This window comes from Felis catus, chromosome C1 (assembly GCF_018350175.1).
Source record: "Felis catus isolate Fca126 chromosome C1, F.catus_Fca126_mat1.0, whole genome shotgun sequence".
Lineage (NCBI taxonomy): Eukaryota > Metazoa > Chordata > Mammalia > Carnivora > Felidae > Felis > Felis catus.
Window position 1 is genome coordinate 137,082,395 of NC_058375.1, and position 12,878 is coordinate 137,095,272.

At 34.6% G+C, this 12,878-nt stretch overlaps 1 long non-coding RNA gene across 1 annotated transcript in view; it reads right to left on the reverse strand.

The window, feature by feature from the left end:
* Positions 1–2,990: 2,990 nt before the first annotated feature.
* The window catches only part of LOC109502680, a 799,154-nt gene continuing 789,266 nt past the window's right edge, over positions 2,991–12,878 (reverse strand). The window contains exon 11 of the long non-coding RNA XR_006583187.1: positions 2,991–4,418. This is a non-coding gene — a long non-coding RNA (uncharacterized LOC109502680). The remainder of the gene's footprint in view (positions 4,419–12,878) is intronic.

Consider the following 12,878-nt stretch of genomic DNA (forward strand, 5'->3'; position numbering starts at 1 on the left):
TTAAGCTGGGATAATATTACCCACCTCCACATAACAGAAGAGTTAATGTCTCCTAAATCTATCAGCCATTGCCTGGAATACTATAAGTGTTCAATAAGCCTTGACTATTATAGCGATTATTTCAAAGAAAGAAACTATAAATAGAGTATGTGATCATTTGGAGAAATCCAAAGCAGTTTAGCTCCAAAGAGTGTAAAAATACCCTGATATCATCTTCCAATATACAGGTAAAAATATTTAACTTCTAAATTGAATTACTGTGTGGAATTCAGAGGCAAACTAGGACCAGGAATAAAAATAAATCTCAATATGTTAGAGATGCCTTTTTCTTCCCTATCCTTCTTTCAAAACTCATCTCAAAACTATAAGGAGAACAAGAAAGAGGAATGAAAACTTGAATTTGTCTAAGCTAAGAGATATGTTTAACCATTTAACCCACAATATCTCATGATGGAGAGAGTGGAAAATAATAAATGACTTAGCAGAGTAGGAGAAAGTCAAATCTAAGATTGCAAAGGGGATCTGCATGGGAAAGTTTTCTCAGTTTGCAGATCCCTAGAATGTCTTTGGAACTGATGGGGGGATTAACATGAATCTGAAAACTGAAATAGATTAAATTTAGGATAAGCAAAATTAGGCTAAATTCCTCCACTGAATTATCTTAGCACGAATATGAAAAATAAACTGAGCGTCTATATATAGAATCTATGTTGTTTCATTGACCTGTATATCTATCCATGTCAATACCACATTCTCTTGGTTATTGTAGCCTTAAAACATGTCCTGAAATCTAGTATTCTAATATCTCCAATTTTGTCCTTCTTTTCCCTTCAAAATTATGTTGCCTTTGCTAGATTCTTTGCTTTTTAGAATCATCTTACCAATTTGAACCAAAACCCAAACCAAACCAAAACCTGATGAGAAATGATAGGGATAATGTTGAATGTATGGACAAATTACATATACAGATTCATTAAATCTGTAGATCATTTACATCTTAATAATGATGATTCTTCTGGGTGGCTCAGTCAGTTAAGTGTCTGTCTTCAGCTCAGGTCATGATCTCACAGTTCATGAGTTCAAGCCCAGCGTCGGGCTCTGTGCTGACAACTCATGAGAGCCTGGAGCATGCTTCATATTCTGTGTCCCCTTCTCTTTCTGCCCCTCTCCTGCTCATGCTCTCTGTCTCTCTCTCAAAAATTAATGAACTGAAAAAAATGATGATTCTTCTGATACATAAGCATGGTATCCTTCTCTATTTAGGTTTCATTTAATTTCTCCTAGAAACTTTATGTAATTTTCAAAGTATAAGTCTTACATATATTTTGTTACGTTTATTCTTAAGTACTGAACTGAATATTTTTCACACAATTGAAGATAGAACTTTAAATTTCAATTTCAAATCTATTGTTAATTGGTATATAAAATATAAATTTTTAAATTGAACTTGAACTCTGAACCTATTGAGATAATCACACTTTTTAAAATTTTAATCTATTAATAAGGTAAAGTAATTCATTTGACTGAATTTTAAATCTACCTTGCATTCCTGAAATTAACCCACACATTTAAAATTTTTACATTGTTGGTCACTGAATTTCATTGTATTTTTAAAAATAGTATTCACTTTTGTGAACAAAAGTTCCCATGTAAATTCTTGGAGATAACAGGTAAGTTCAGATAAGTTCTTGGAGTATGTTGGATCCTACTGAGGTTTCATTTTAAGCTTTTGGGGCAAGGCAGAGAAACCTCTGCTCAATGGCTAATTTTGCCGCACTACTAAGGTCATAATCTGAGGATTCTACTTGTCTCATTGATTAGAAAAGTTCTGCCGTGCTGATTTGTGGGATCATGACCTAATTTTCAATAAGAGTCTGTCTACTCCATTCTAGTGGTTCTTTTTCTGTAGATTCCTCTCACACAGGTATACTCAGCCAAAGACACATGTTCTGTAGAACGTGATGATTTGAGAAGTTTAGTATCTTTGATGAAAACAAAATAGTGTAAGGAATCAGACAAAAATTCCCTTTGATGTAATTAAAAAATATATTTAACCTCCAGATATAATTTCCTCGTTCTTATCCAAAGGCCATGATACTATACAAAGACTGATAATCAGCTAGCATTTCAAGTCATTATCAGTAAGGTACTGTTTCTTTATTTGTAACCTAAACAAATATTTATTTCTGACCCAATAATTATGTAGATTTGGTTTTAAGTTAGTTAACTATTATGTTCAAATATCTTGATGGAACTGTACCAAAAGCTGCTTTTGTGTATATGAATAAATAGTTTATTCATATTTAAGAAAAAACATGTTTCTTTCCTAGTAGGAGATATGAAATAATACAGTGAACTATGGGAAGTTCTTAACATATGTTACATAATTCTGATAATGCAAACTGACATTTATTGAGCTCTTACTATGTGCCAAGAACTTTACACACATTATTGTGTTGTGATGGAAAGAATCTTGGAGTTGATGCAAAGTACTTGGTTTTATTTTTCAGCTCTGTCAATCTCTATGTGTCAATGGGAAAACCACACAAGTTTTCCAAGACTTTGTTTACTTATCTATAAAGTAGGGAAAATGACACCCAGAGAATCTGACAAGAAGCAAGATGTGAAAACCTTTCTAAACCCCTGATACAGTATTATCTTTGAAGACTTGCCATCATGATATTTGCATATTCCTTTTGACATTCACATTATATGCAATGATTTTTTTTTATTTCATGACATATAAACATTGCATATGCATGTGTTTACATACATGGAAACATATATCTGGGTGTGAGAATATATACACACACAAAAATGCATATACCTATACACATATACTTCCAGCTAGGAGAGTCTCCCCTCTAAGACTGACCTCTATGCAAACTCCTCTTTTTATATATATATATATATATATATATATATATATATATATATATACATTCCTACACATTTTATTATCCATAATTGTAGCAGAGTTTCCTAATTCAATAAATGGGAGATTAGATCTCACTTTAACGGGACAGAGTAATAATTTGTCTTTTCTTCACTTACAAGTTTCCTCTTGTTCCAGTCTTCAAAATTCATACTAAAAAACTTAGTTTATCTGAACCAAAAAGAATTCAGTTTTTCAAACATGTCTTGAGTGCCAGCATTAAAGCAACAGTCTCTTGCATTGCTCAAAAAATTACCTTAAATTCCAAGATCAACCCCCATGAGTTTAATTTTATCAAAGAATAGATGTCTTGTCAAATACAGTCCCAACCAACATAATCAGTAGCTTTCAAAGTATGTTTGACATTGAGAAGGACTGAAAAACAACATAGGAGTCAGAGAAACAGACATCGATGGCCTGTCAAATTTTTTGTAGACATCATGCTATTATCAAGGCACATCAGGATAAAATAAAATGACCTAGCTGACCACAGGCTTACAAATGTCTTGGGAAGGAAAGAAAAACGGTGAATCAAAAGGTAGCTTTGTTGCATGTCCCCCCAGGCCTTCTTATTGACAGGAATGACAATGGTCCCAAGATGCACCATTATCTATGACCAGCAAGCAGACATCAAATGCTCCTGAGCTGTATCTGTCAGAATAGAAAATTCTGCTCAAAACAGACAGGGCTTGTTACATTTTGTTCAGCTAAGGTTTGTCAAAAGCCAGGGTCACTTGTGTGTGCCCTGCCCTGAAGGGGAATTGTAAAATGAGAGAAGTACAGGATTCCTCGATGTTTCTTCTGCAAGGAGACTTTGAGTCTGCTTGACCAAAATGTTTTGAAAGTCAAGTCATGACTCAAAGGAAGTGGAAAACAAAGTTAATAGTCTGTCATTTTACTACTTAGGAATGAGGCTCACATGGTAAAGAGTCAGAGTTTAAAAAGATTCCTACATTTAGAGAATTTTTGTGCTAAGTGTGATTTGTTATTTCAAACTCAAAAGGGAAAATACTACTCTTATTGAAATTAGAGAGAACAAGTTAATGTGTTCTGGCCAAGCATTTTGTGCCACAGCATTATGGAGTTTATTATAGTCTGAAATATTTACACTGGTAAGAGATTCCTCTAATTTGCTTCTTTTTGACTAAAGAGAGATTTTATATACAAATGTCCAGCCTCTGACATTTAAGTAAACTCACTAACTTGGAGAAACATCTGTTGACCACTTATAAGAAAATTTCAGGTTGAGAGTATTTCTTTAATTGATTCCTTAAAAAAAATTAACACAAACTTTTTTCCTCTTTCAATAAATTTGAGAGTGCAAATGTAGCCACCCCAAAGAGTGTGAAAAAAGAGATAATTTTCCTCCCCTCCCCTACCTGATCTTTGTCTCTCTTTCCCTCGTCAACTCCTCCTTTTCCTTCACTCCTTTTGTCTCTTCTTTTGAGTGCTTTACTTCTCAATTTATAGTTTCACAATTTTCCTAGGGCCAGAAACAAATTCAATTTTGATCAAACTTGAAGTCTTGATAAAAAGTGTTATCATATGTTATAATTCCTATGTTACATAAATTTTTTTTAAAAAATACGGTTTGCAAACTGATGGCCACCATTAGTTTAGTTTGTCTATACAATCTTTTCTAAGAGTGTTATTTATTTTCCACTTGTAAAGATTGGAAAATTTCACACAATAACTTTAATTTCTACATTCCTAGAAAAACAGGGGGTGGCAGTAATTTAGCAGTGCTTAGCTCGAGTTTCTGCAAGCAGTAGTCTTCTACAATGCACTGAGTGAGGAACAGGGCTAGACAGGCCTGTGATCTACAGGTATCACAGTTCCATAAGGTTTATTTCTCTCACTTGTCCATAGAGATTTGAGTTCTGCTAAACTCAATTAATGGATTAAACCAATCAGCTATTATCCATATTCTACATGACTGTGCAATTCTAGTTACAAACTCAGAAGTGAGAATATAATTTTCTAATTCTTGAATAAGTGGAAATTCTGCCCCTATCACTAGACTGCTAGCTTTGCCAGGAGATAGACAATATTTTAGACATTGTTTGTTATTCATGTTCATGCACTGGTGACCATGAAGTAGCATTCAGTCAATGCTTGTGGCAAAGAAAGAAGAGAAAGAAAAGAAAAGAAAAGAAAAGAAAAGAAAAGAAAAGAAAAGAAAAGAAAGAAGGAGAGAGGGAATGAAGGGAGGAAAGAAGGCAGGAAGGCAGGAAGGCAGGAAGGAAGGAAGGCAGGAAGGAAGGAAGGCAGGAAGGAAGGAAGAAGGAAGCGACAGGGAGGGAGAGAAAGAAAATATTTCAAAAAGAAAAAATGCATCTTTCATTTTTTTCTGTTTTCAATTGTACCAGTGATTTTGTATGTACCTTAATAAATACTCTTGTTCAACTGGGAAATAATATGGACCTCAGGATTCTATATCATCCAGCTAATAGTAGAGTGAAGCTCACATGAGATCCTATAACAATTTATGTAATTTTAGACAAACTCCATGATAATGATGGATGACACATACTTTTCTTGATAATACCTTACCGCCAATAATGTCGTGCAAGGTCATCCATCTGCCTTAACTGTCTCTCAACTATAAAGCTATAAATACTACCACCATTCTAATCACTAAGGCAAAGAAATGTTTCTGTGGTGATATAAAAATTTCTCATAACTTGGAATATCTTTTAATTATTGAGAGCTCTAAATTTTTTCCCACACAGAATTCCATTGCTCTGCATTAATTAGAGAAAAAGGATACTTGATTTGGAGACAGAAGCCCTTGGGATCAAGTCCTAAACATGACATTTATTAGCAGTACTACAATCGACAGTCACTTAACCCTGATATATGTTAATCTTTCCATCGGTAAAGTGGAGTCAAAGACATGTCCCTCACTAACATTACAGTGTTGTAAAAAACTCCATTGAAAGCAATGTAAAAATGTACACATTTCATGATTTTCAGAAATCTACAGGCACATCTTAAATAAGAAATGTAATACTTGAGAACAGATTCCTGCCTTTATAATAAAACATACAATTTGAGATTTTTTATTCATCATTCAACCTAGTAAGAACAATTGATTTGCCCATTCAACTAATCTAATGGCCAGTTTGACTGAATTAACCAATTACTTCTGTAACAGCCAGTTGATCAGTTCTTGCCAGCAGAGAAATGCAAAGTGTCAAAATGTGTGTTAGGATTATCTACAGTAATTTACTCTTTGGTTTATTTCTGATTCTTTGATTCCTGTTTTTTTTTAATGTTTATTGATTTCTGAGAGAGAGAAAGAGAGAGAGCACGAGTGGGAGAGGGGCAGAGAGAGAGGGTGGCAGAGGATCTGAAGCAGGCTCCGTGCTGACAGCAGAGATCCTGACACAGGGCTTGAACCAAAGAACTATAAGATTATGACATGAGCCGAAGTCACACGCGGAACCGTTTGAGCCACCTAGGCACACCTGATTCCTGGATTTCTAATGCTAGAGTACAGGTGTTGCCCTCATAAAATGAAAAAATGCCTATGGTTACACAGATATCTAACCAGACAACAGTGATTTTGTCCAATAATGACTGTAACTATTTTTCTCCCTTTACACTGATACACTTTGAAATTCCTATTCATCTCTCTTACACAAGTTCAAACGACCAACACTATGAAGCTTTTATGAAATTCTCTAGACTAAGTTGAATACTCTACTCATAGTGTTCTATTTTTACAACATTCTATGCATTAAATTCTAATTATCTGTTTATGTGGCCACCTCTAATAAAATTGTGAGGACCTTGAAGACAGAGACTATGTCATCTTCATGTTGGAACAACCACAACAACAACAATCTAACACATCTGGACTTTGCAAGCATTACTTGCAAAAGCTGTTGCAAAAATAACAACAACTAAGTTTAAAGAGGAATGCAAGAGTTATTATACTACAGATCAATGGAAAAATTAAATTTATAAACAATAAGAGGAAAAAGAATATATGAAGGGAGGTAATATATTTGGGTTAAACTGTGGTCCCTTCCCTCCCCCAATTCACTGACTTAAACATCTTGGTCCACTGCTCTTCCTTCTACCTTAGGAATAGCTAATTTTCCTATTCACTTTCCTCACAGGTGGGAAGACATACTCTTGAATGAAGAATTATCCAAAAATCCATGACTTTTGATTGTACATAGTAGACAACAATCTTTCCTTAAACTTTCTGATGGATGATCAAAACCAAAGGCATACGACTGAGATCAAGGATTATAAAACACAGGCTACATAATGGGGCAAATATGACAACTAAAACATTATTTTCCTTCCCAAAGACAAAGAAGATTTTGACTAACCTTAATGAAAGAAAGGATTGCAGGAAATATGACTCTAATTTAGGCACTGTGAGTATCTGAGGAGGCATCCCATCAATAGAGGCGAAATGAAAAATAACAACAACTACGTTTAGAGGTGTATTGCAAGCTAAAGTAACTTTAGTCAATTCTCAAGTGGAACTAGAAAGTTCTGGCAAACTAGAAGTCAAAAGCTGGGATTTGGAAGATATTGCAAATGTTCACTGATAGAGCAGAGGCTATGGAAGAACTGAGGATGCCACTGGTAATTGTTAGCCACATGATGATAGCCAAATTCAGGAGAGACCAGATACCATGAAACCAAAGCCCGTGGCCAGAGAGAGTCATGTGAAGCCATGTCCCTTTGCTCACTACATGTGATAGGTTAGCTGTTAGAAATTCAAACTGTTCACAGGGAGAAGGGAGGAAGCAGATAGGAGGGAATAAAAATATTGGATTGGTTGAGTTTAAAATATGATTATACTACACTTAATGCTAGAAGTGATTTTATGATCTTTAATTAAAAATGGGAAAATTTCAGCTGCTAATTCGAACAGGAAAATCAAAAGAAAATTTTGGTTACATTAAAAAAGTTGCACTTTTTATATTCAAGTGTGTGCACTGTTGCTATCACACAATTTAAAAAAGCTGCATGTACTTTAGTGTATAGTTAGGGGTTCAAAGGGTCTCGGATGGTCTTTCAGAATGACAGCAATAGATACTTGGTAATAAAAGATAGTTTTTACTGACTTGGATAATCCATCTTACATTACTCTCATAAGGTCTGATTATGTTTTGTCATTATTTATGATTACAAAGTCATAAGCTGTAATTATGACTATTGCTATGTTATGTTTTCATTTTAAAAGTTTTGTGGAAAACAAAGCCTGGGTTCCATGAAGAAAACAGCTCTCCTTTCATTCTTTTGGTATTTGGTTTATTTAAAAATTTAAAAATAACCTGAGTCTAAGCTTATACTCAATTACTTACAAACTGTGTGCCTTGAGCAACTTGATTAACAGGTCTGAACTACCTTGCTTCCATAGTGTGTGTGATGGGGATAAATCCATTTGTCTCAGCTTTCCAAAGGGATTACTGGACAGTTCAAAACATTAATGCATGAGAAGGTGTATTGAAAGTGAAAGAGCTCTGCAATGCAGCTTATTGTTTTATCAATATGTTATAAAATATTTCTCAACACTTGCAAAGATACATTTTCATTTTTCATTACAACAGAGTTATTTAATCATTCATGAAATAAAATCACCTGACTATATAAGTTGATGGGTTCCCTTATAACACCTAGTTTTATCTTTAGGACTGATAAGATACTTTAATGTACAATGCATAGGCTTGGAATAATAAATTACTGAAAATATGTGCTAGCCCAGTATTTGTACTTACTCATTTTGCCTGTTTAGACTCAGTCAAGGAGATTCTAGGAGCTAAAATTTTCATAGATACTGGAAGAGTTTATCATAGAACTGTCATCAAAATAAAAAATAAAATGTAAAACAATGAGAAAAATTTCAGAAACATTTTCATGGTGGAATTTGAACTGAGGTTTTAGTCATTATCATTGTGTATACAAAAGAGTAACTTTTTTCTCTCTTCAATTCCCAAACACTCTCAATACACCAAGAGAAGACACCAGCTGTTGCAAAATTTCATTTTGTTTGAATGGCAGAAAGGCAAATCCAAGTGCATCTACCATCTTTTACTATGCATAGGTCTTACAAACATAGAGTAGGGTGTGTATGAAAAACTAATAAGTTGCAAGCCTAGCAAGACGTAGTGAGGGAAGAAACTGGATTGTATGAAAGGCCATTCACTGTCTCCTCTGTGCACTGAATCCCTGTGCCTATACTTCTATTCTACAGTGTAAGCCTACTTTAACCTAACTAGAACCAGGAAGTGATGATACTCGTGTCAGATTCCACTAGCCAGAAGTACTCTGGGGAATAAAGATGTTAATTTTTTACTGCTGAGAAAAATAAATAAATGTGGAATAAGGATCACTATAAACCACCCCAATGTTGTCCCTTACCTTACTTTTGTCAAGACATATGAAGTCATTTACTTCTCATTCTTACTATTTGGTTTGAATTTTACCCATGGAGAAGCTTGTAGAAATTCAATGACCATACACATTGTTCTGAAGGAAGAGAACTTAAAGTGCAAATTAAAATAGTTACTTGAATTTTAGAGTTAAACTATAGAAGTCATTAATCTTCCAATGGAGTAGGTTTTAGTAAAAAGCACTAATGAAATTTTTCATACTGTAATTTGTCTTTTTTTGCCCATTAAAATAGAAGGTATTCTAAAGCTCTGATTATAAACATTCCATGATCCTTTTAGTCAATTAAAAAAAAGAATTAAAAATATTATTGACTCCTGGGACATTGTGTTTCTGGTATTTGATATATAGTTATAAATGAAGCAGTAGGAGATGATATAAATAAGACTAATTTGAACTCATAAAACTTATCTATAAATGTAGAATAAGGGTTTTTGCCTTTATAATGGATTCTCCAATTCATTTATTCTGCAAATGTTTATAAAGTGCCTTTATATACTAGGGAATATTTTGGAACTTCGTTTTACAGGAAAATTGAATTAGCCTGGGTTCTGTCCAGAAAGCAGAACCTGAAACAAGGGCTTCAGTGCAGGCAGTTTATTTTAGAAAAAGATCCTAAAGTGAATACAAGATTGCATTACCACTAAGTTACCATAATGGGCAACTGTGGTTTGATCATGCTGTGGATACTCTAAAGTGCAGCGAGGAATCCGATTTAGGATTTATGGAATGGAAGCAGGAGTATTTACCCACCAGCAACCATCCTCTATTGGTCAACTACTGCCCTCTCACGTGTTAACTCTCTCAGAATCCTAGGTTTGCCAGGGGATCAGAATACCCAGGTGGGTTTCCACATCTCTGTCATGAAGCCCAGGACAGGAAGCAAGATTCAACCAGTGCTGTTGAGGAAGTGTTTTCAGTAAAAGGCGGACTAAGAAGCTATTTATTAGCCATATAAACATATTACAAAAAGAGAGCATTTATCATATTCATATTAATAGATTTGCTTTCTTATTTATTCAAGATGTTAACCAAGTACTTATTATGTGCCAGGCACTGCTTTAGGCATGAAGATACAGCAGTAAACAAAACAATTTACAACCCCTACTTTCATAGAGCTAAATATAGTAGAAGAGAAGAGGGAAAAAGAGGAAATTGTGGTTTATCAGATGGTAAAAGCAGGGTGGACAAGGGAGACATCCAGATATTTGGAGAAAACAGTACTCTTGACAGAATGAATAAGCTCAAAAGTTCTGATGTGAAAGGTTTGGAGTGTTCATGGGACAGAGAACAAAGGAGAGAGAAATATGTTAGGATACCTTGCAAAACCTTTGATTAGATGAGGAGCCACTGAAGAGTTTAGAGCAATATCGTAGATGATCTGCCTTATGTTACAGAAAGATGTACGATGCAATAATTCCACTATTGGGTATTTTCCCAAAGAAAACAAAAATGCTAATTGAAAAATATATATGTACCCCTATATATATTAAAACATTGTTTATAATTGCCAAGATATAGAAGCAACCTAAGGGTCCATCAACAGATGAATGGATATAGAAAATGGGATACACACACACACACACACACACACACACACTCACACACACAGGAATACTATGCAGCCATAAAAGAATGACATTGTGCCATTTGAGACAACATGGACAGACTTAGAAGATATAATGCCAAGTGAAATAAGGCAGAATGAAAGACAAATATCATATGGTTCCACATAAATGGAATCTAAATAAGCAAACAAACAAAAAGCAGAATCAGACCTATAAATAAAGAGAACAAAGCGACAGTTGCCAGAAGGGAGGGCATGGTGGGTTGGGAAAAATGGGTGAAGGGGAGAAAGAGATACAGGCTTCCAGTTATGGAATGAGTAAGTCACAGGAATAAAAAGCAAAGCATAAGTATACAGTCAATGATATTGTAAGAGTAAAGTAATGGGACAGAAGTTAGCTACATTTGTGGTGAGCATAGCATAAGGTATAAATTTGTCAAATTGTTCAGTTGAACACCAGCAACTAATCTAACATTGTGTATCAACTATACTGAAATAAAAAAATTCATTTTCTGTAGGGACATTATACAAGAAGGTAGAATAGTCACATAATGAATGTTATATTTGTCAAGAAAAAATTCAAAGATTTAGAAATAAGCAAAAGAGATGACTGTCCTTTTAAAACAGTGTTAGAGATTCCCTTCAGGGATTATGTGACATTATAGGGCTATACACCTTTGACTATCTTTCTGTGACAATTTTATAACTTTGTAGGCATAGAAATTAATTTGTAGAAAACTGCTATTTCTTAAATGATTCTCATCCATAGCAATGCGAGTGAGTTATGTACTGTAGAGATATAATTCATTTCTATTCTATAGAAAAGATAATCTCAAACATCATATTTTAGGGGTGTCTGAGTGGCTCAGTCTGTTAAGAATCCTGATACTTGGTTTCCTCTCAGGTCATGATCTCATGGTTCGTGGGTTTGAGACCCGTGTTGGGCTCTACGCAGATGGTGTGGAGCATGCTTGGAATTCTCTCTGCCTCTATCCCACTCACACATGTGTGTGCTCTCGCTCTCTCTCAAAATAAATAAACTTAAAAAAATATGCTTTAAGTTATTAGCCATTTTTCATCTATTATCAGTCTTGATTGCCTATATAGGTCTGTGCTTTAAATTCTCCTTTGAACCAGTTTTAACACCTTATTGATTTCCACATTGATCAATGAGTTAAATAAAATATTTGACAGTAACAAAAAAATAAAAAGAAAGACGTCCTTGTCTGTGGTGTTGAGAGTGAAGCGGAGGAGGGTGCAAGATGATATTGGGGCAATCCAACCAAGAGAGAGATAGAGATAGAATTAATGGATACTGGAGTTTGGGGAGGTATAGGTGATAAGATTTGATGATGGATTTGATAAAGGGAGTGAGAATTCTAAGATTCATGGATAACAACAAGGATTTCTGGTTGTTTTGTTTTTGCTGGAAGAATGGAAGTGCCACATGTGAGAGAGACTGAAAAGAACAAGTTACAAGAGACTTCTGTTTTGAACATGTTGAATTTGGGAAACATATTAGCTAGCAGAGTTTAGGTATTCTGACATACAGGAGTCTGGCGTTAGGCAGGGATAACCAGTCTGTAGATAAAAATCTGAGTATCTTCAAATGTTATATAAAGCACGATACTGGATCAAATGAGCCAAGTAGAGAAGACAAAAGTCCCAAGAATGGGGTCCTTGTACATGCTATTGTTTAGAAGTTGAAAGTATGAAGAAGAGTCTGTGAGACAGGGGAAAAAACAAGAGGAGGTAAAGTCCTAAACAAAATGCAGAAAATGTCACAAAAAGTGGGAGGAGTGATTTCATATTAAATGCTGTTAGAGTGTCAAGTGGGATAACAAATAAATATTGAGTGCTATATTTAGCAACATGAAGCCTGGTTGAATTATGTTCAAGAAAGAAAGAGTAAAAATTAGAGGTAGAATTATACTGTAAAAGGGAAACATATGTGGC